Raw genomic sequence first — 6151 nt, 5'->3', positions numbered from 1 at the left:
AATACGATGTACATATATCAACCATTTTCACCTCAACAAAAGAATTCTATAAATAAATAGAAAAACTCAAATAGTTTAATTGGTCTTGCCAAGTCAATGTAAAGACCAATCAAGAGTCTAACTGCCCTATTCGTGATTCAACTGTTTCATCCTTCCTAGTTCCTTCTGTTGTTGGTTTTCCAATTTCTTGATTCGGCCGATACATCATACATGTATAATGTATTATTGTTCCTAATTAGAGCGCCAACATAACTGTCCTTCAACCCATGGGCCACATTCATATTATTTTAGGTACTTCCGGCTTTTACTTTATATATTTTTTTTCATTTATGGGTATTTGTTATTGTTAAGTATAATATGAGCGCATAATTCTTTATTACTTTACAATGTCATGCAAAAAAAGAATGGAAAAAGTAAGATAGTATTAAGATCCCAACTTAGTAAGGTAAAGTATTAATTTTCTCTTAATTCTGTGTCTAATTGATCTTAATATACAAAAAGAAGATAACTTGTAACCTAAGCAAGCGTCTACATCTGCAAAAGTCATAGTATTATGTCCTAGAGAGGTAATGCAAAATGATATGCATGACTTTCCAAGACATTTATTTGAGATGTGAGAATAGTCTCAAAATCGTATTCCTTAACTTTAAGATATACATATAGGTTTAAAAGCTGTAAGTTAAATATGTACATAAAATTACTTAATTATACACACTTAACTATAAAAACTACCTCCTTGATCAACAAGAATTGGTATATAAAGATGTACATGGAAATAAGGGTAAGGAGATCTCAACCTTCATACATCCTCACTTAGTAAGATTCGATTTATAGCAAGTCATTATTCCACAAAAATAAGATAACAAAAGTAGCACCTATTAATCTATACTCATTATGCATCGATTTCATTTAGAACCACTTGTATGAGGGCAATGCTACATCTACCGGTGTGTAGTTGACCCACTAGAAATAGAGAAGTAAAAAACTATTAAAACTGATGAGTTAGATCCACAATAATTTATTTATTTCTATTTGTAGTGGCCGTTATTGACCCACTGAATAGATAAAGTTTTTATCCTTGTATGATTATGTATCCTTGTGTTTTTATTCATGCCTTTTCATAATTCATAATTTCATATTCATATTTATTTGAATTTATAATGAGCCTATACACAGCCCTTTATCACAGGATCGGAGATATGAATCATAATTCATATAGTAGTATACGATGTGGTCCTAAACTTATGATAATCATGTTTCCTTTTCTATTTGAATGTATGTATGAGTTATGACAACTTGCATGTAGGTTCTCTGATTTCTAATAACATTCCCTGTACATGTGAATCCTTTTTTGCAATATGGAAAAATCACAACTTTCTCGTTGAAAGTGAAAATATGGCCGGGGTCATAGTATAGAGTCATATACTCATAACCTCGACCCGTGTTATTGGGCAATCAAATATTTTTTGACTTTCGTATGCCAAACTGATGTTTAAATAAATCAAATCCTTTCTAAATTTGCATTCTTCAAATTAATGGGTCTTTAGAATTAAGCATGGTGTGTCTGCTTAATACGATGATAAATAAAGTGTTCATTGGACACGCACGTAAAATCCATATACGTATTCATTTTTAGCTCAATCTAGATTTTTAATGCGAAATAGATATTGTATATGTCTGTTTTATTTTAATTGAGAAAGAACTTGTTATATTATAACAACGCAAGAAAGAGAAATAATAGGATCTTATTAGACGAGGAGAAAGACTATCCATTTAACTGTCTTTGAAACTTGTGATTGGTTGCCTGTTTATTGGTTGGGTCCACCTTTTTCATGTTGAATGTTGAGTCGTTATTCTTAAGGCGGGTTAATAGCTTTTTTTTGTGTTTGCACCCGGTTCACCCTTCGTGACTACTTTCCAATGATCTCCCATGTCCCTGGGAAGCATCGCCTGGTGTTCGGAGCTTGGTCCCCGGAAAAGTCCGAAAGCGTGTATTAGAACCTTCATTTTGGCTGTTTTTGGGACATTTTTTGGACTTTTTCGGGCCTGGTCATATTTTCTCCCCAATAATTCCTAAGAGTGCCGACGTGACTTATAACGTTGCGCGGGTACTTGTCATAATTTGCATTGCCTCGAAAAACCTCTAACACCCCATTTGTTCATTTCTCATGAAACCCAAATTGCATCGAAATGAAGGTAAAGGCATCCACATATTCGTCCTAAGCCATATGACTCATTTCCAATGACCTACCATGTCCCTAGGAGGATTCCCGTTGCGTTCGAATCTCGGACCCCAGGAGAGTCCGAAATCATGTATTATAACCTTCAATTTTGGTTGTTTTTGAGACATTTTTTGGACTTTTCCGGGCTTGGTCATATTTCTCACGAAACTTTCCTAGGAAGACCGACGTGACTCGTAATGTTGCGCGGGTGCTTGGCACCAATTTTTGTGTAACACCCCCAAAATCCATACACGTCTAATGCTACGTCGCATCGACTTTGGGAGTGTTACCGCCGCGATGGAACGCAAGGCATAATTAGAAATATGGTAACTCAAATTCATTGTCTCAAAACCAAATTGCAGCGGAATAGAAAATGTAATTACAACTCGGGAATCATAGATGACCCCTCTTTATTCAAACTCAAACCATGTAATAATGTTCTATAAAATTCATTAATGATCAAACCAAAAGTTAACTTCAAACTACAGTCTAGCCCCCATATGCTTGATGTCATGCAGCAGCACCAGCTCACCTAGTCTGCTCCCCATTGAAGTATCAATAGTTCATCACAGGACAACAAACACATAATAACACACAGGGTCAGCTATGCTGAGTACGTAATGAACCATTGAAACTATATGAACATAAATGATGCATACATTACCACTGTTATATGAACCTACGTTATCTCACATCCTTTAATCTTTCATTATTTGGCATCGAACGGGCACCGTCATCTCACTAGAATCATACGGGCTACTGAATCCTTAATAGACAACTTGGTCTATTAGATGAAATGCAAATACGGTTTTGTTCCGTCTCACACCCATCACCTTAGTATGCATACCCCCAAGATCGAACGGAACCTTCCGCCTACTTGAGTTATCAAAATATAAGGACACTACTGTCGTCACAGTAGGCCTGCGTAGGAGTGTAGGACAAGTCCTACACTCCCCCCATTGTTCTATACTTGTAGGGAGTCCAACTACAAGTATCGCCATAATCTTCTTTTATTACCAATCATTCTTTTATAACTTTAAGGAGTCATTTACATACTCTCTTAATTACCAAACTCAATCTTATCCCTAGTAACACTCTTGTTACTCTATAGATCAGATTAATAATGCTGATGTTACACTACGATAGAACTTCGCATTTCAATGCAACATATTTCAATGCATCATATTGATTTCACGTTATAAACGTCTAACCAAACAATCACAATCAAATGTTCCCTATCATGGTACTAGGTTCCAATAACATGAACTGCAACCTAAACATGATACTAAGCTTTGAAAGTAAACTGGTACGCGTACGTACCTTGTAACGGAGAATTTTCGCTGACTTAATAGAACGAGCCGCTTATGAAATTGGGACCTAAATCGTTAAAACAAAGCTTTAGTGTTACGTCCTTGATAACACTAACAACTACTACGTACTAAGACCATAACGATCTAACGATTCGAATTACGCAATAGTTAAAACCTTATTCCAGAACTTTCGTTATAATTCTAATCTAGTGAATTTAACGTCTTTTAGAAGTCAGAGTTAGTGAGTAACTAAGTTAGTTAGTAACATTAGTCCACTGTTTTACCCATCCAAAATGTCATAAGTCCAGCCTGTCTTATGTCCAAAAGTCAAGTCATATGTCCAAAAGGTAAGTCATATGTCCAAAAGGTAAGTTCCATGTCCAAAAGTAAGTTCCATGTCCAAAAGGGTAAATTCCATGTCCAAAGGGTGAGTCACACGTCCCAAAGTCAGATTTCATGAAACAGGTTACTCATGAAACGATAATAATGTAACTAATAATAATACACAATTTTCCTACTTCCAACTTATTCCAATTACAAACCTAACCAGAAATTTTCACTTAAAACAGAACAATAACTTAACTAATAATTTATTACACAACTCTAATTATTAATTAATAATTACAAACCTTTCTTAACTACGAAACAGTAAATATAAGAATAATTAATAAACTGACATACTAAGTTAAGTACAAAATTATACCGTTAGAAATCGCCGGCGAAAGAATTCCGGCGACCGAAGACCACACCACTCACGCGCACGAAACCCTCAACACCACGACCCTTGTCGCAGCACTCGACCCACTTTTCGCACAAGAATTCCGGCGGACTCGCACCCTTGTGCTCGACAGAATTCGCACCACACGAACCCTTCACCAAGACTCTCGTCGCTGCTCGTACGTCGCCCACACCGCGCGACACTCGCGAGCCTCACACGAACCACAGCACCCTTCGCACCAAGACTCCCGGACAAACTCTCGACACTCGCGCACACCTCGACCCCTTCGACGAAATCGCGCACAACTCGACCCCTTCGACGGAATCTCGCAACTTTTCGACCCTCGACGCCTGCGCACCCTGCGCGCTCGAACCTTGTACCTTCGTCGGACCCTTTTGCACGAAGCCAAAGAAGAAGAGTAGCGAGCGAACCCGCGAGAGAGATTCGAGAGAGAGAGATCCGAGAGAGAGAAAGAAAATTCTGAGAGAGAGAAAAAATTCGAAAAAGAGAGAAGGAGAGAGATGAATGTCGGCTGAGGAGAGAGGGAGAAGAAAGGGTTTAGGGTTTTTATCTGAAATTCCAACTTCTTTTCCTTTTTATACTCCCTTCCAAAAGGTAGTAACCCTAGGTCGATTAGGTTACTCTTTTAAAATTCCGGAAATTCCTAACAAATTCATATTACTAATAATTTATTCCTATTAACTTGTAAATAAATTAAAATACCTTTTTATTAATTCTTTTATATTTTCTTAATTAGTACGAAATTAGTATAAAAATACGGAGTATTACAGGCTTCCCCCCTTAAAAGAAGTTTCGTCCCGAAACTTTGAGGTAGCCCGTCTTAACGACGATCTTTTGCACTTCTAAGTCCCAAATTTCACAAGCGTTTTCTAACGTTCACACAATAGATAAGCAATTTTCACACATAACTAGCATATAACTAACATAATCAACATAATTAACATACTTTAGGGTGAAAGCGCGAAATTCTATCGCATTCTTCCCCCTTAAAAGAAAAGTTACGTCCCCGTAACTCACGTACCTCTTGGAAAAGCTCAGGGTACTTCAGACGCATTGCATCTTCGGCTTCCCATGTGGCTTCCTCGGTAGTTTGATTTCTCCACAACACCTTGACAATTCTGACGTCCTTATTCCTCGTACTTCGCACTTTGCGGTCTAGGATCTGGACAGGTTTCTCCTCATAGGATAAAGTTTCGTCTAACTCTACGTTTTCAGGTTCAAGGACATGTGACGCATCAGGTACGTATCTCCGGAGTTGGGACACGTGAAACACGTTATGGACCCTTTCTAAGTCGTTGGGTAAATCCAGGCGATAAGCAACTTTCCCTACCCTCGCCAGTATCTCATAGGGTCCTATGAACTTAGGGCTTAGCTTCCCCTTTTTCCCGAATCGCATCACTCCTTTCATTGGGGACACCTTAAGCAACACTTTTTCCCCAACTTCGAAATTTTCGTCCCTTCGCTTCTGGTCCGCATAGGATTTTTGCCTGTCCTGTGCAGTCTTAATCTTTTCTTGAATGACTCGCACTTGATCCATCGTCTCTTGAATCATATCAGGTCCTAACACTACAGTCTCACTGATGTCGTTCCAACACAAAGGGCTACGACACTTTCTCCCGTACAACGCTTCAAATGGTGCCATCTTAATACTAGCATGGTAGCTGTTGTTGTATGAGAATTCTATGAGGTCCAAATGGTCTTCCCATGACCCTTGGTATTCTAAAGCACATGCTCGCAACATGTCCTCTAAGGTCTGAATAGTTCGTTCGTTTGACCATCGGTAGCTGGGTGAAAGGCTGTACTCATTAATAGCTCACTACCAAATGCTTCCTGGACCTTTTTCCAGAAATTCGACAGGAATCGAGAATCTCGATCTGATA

The sequence above is a fragment of the Beta vulgaris genome, chromosome 2 (assembly GCF_026745355.1).
Source record: "Beta vulgaris subsp. vulgaris cultivar EL10 chromosome 2, EL10.2, whole genome shotgun sequence".
Classification (NCBI taxonomy): Eukaryota; Viridiplantae; Streptophyta; class Magnoliopsida; order Caryophyllales; family Amaranthaceae; genus Beta; species Beta vulgaris.
Note: the sequence above shows the minus strand (reverse complement) of the source record.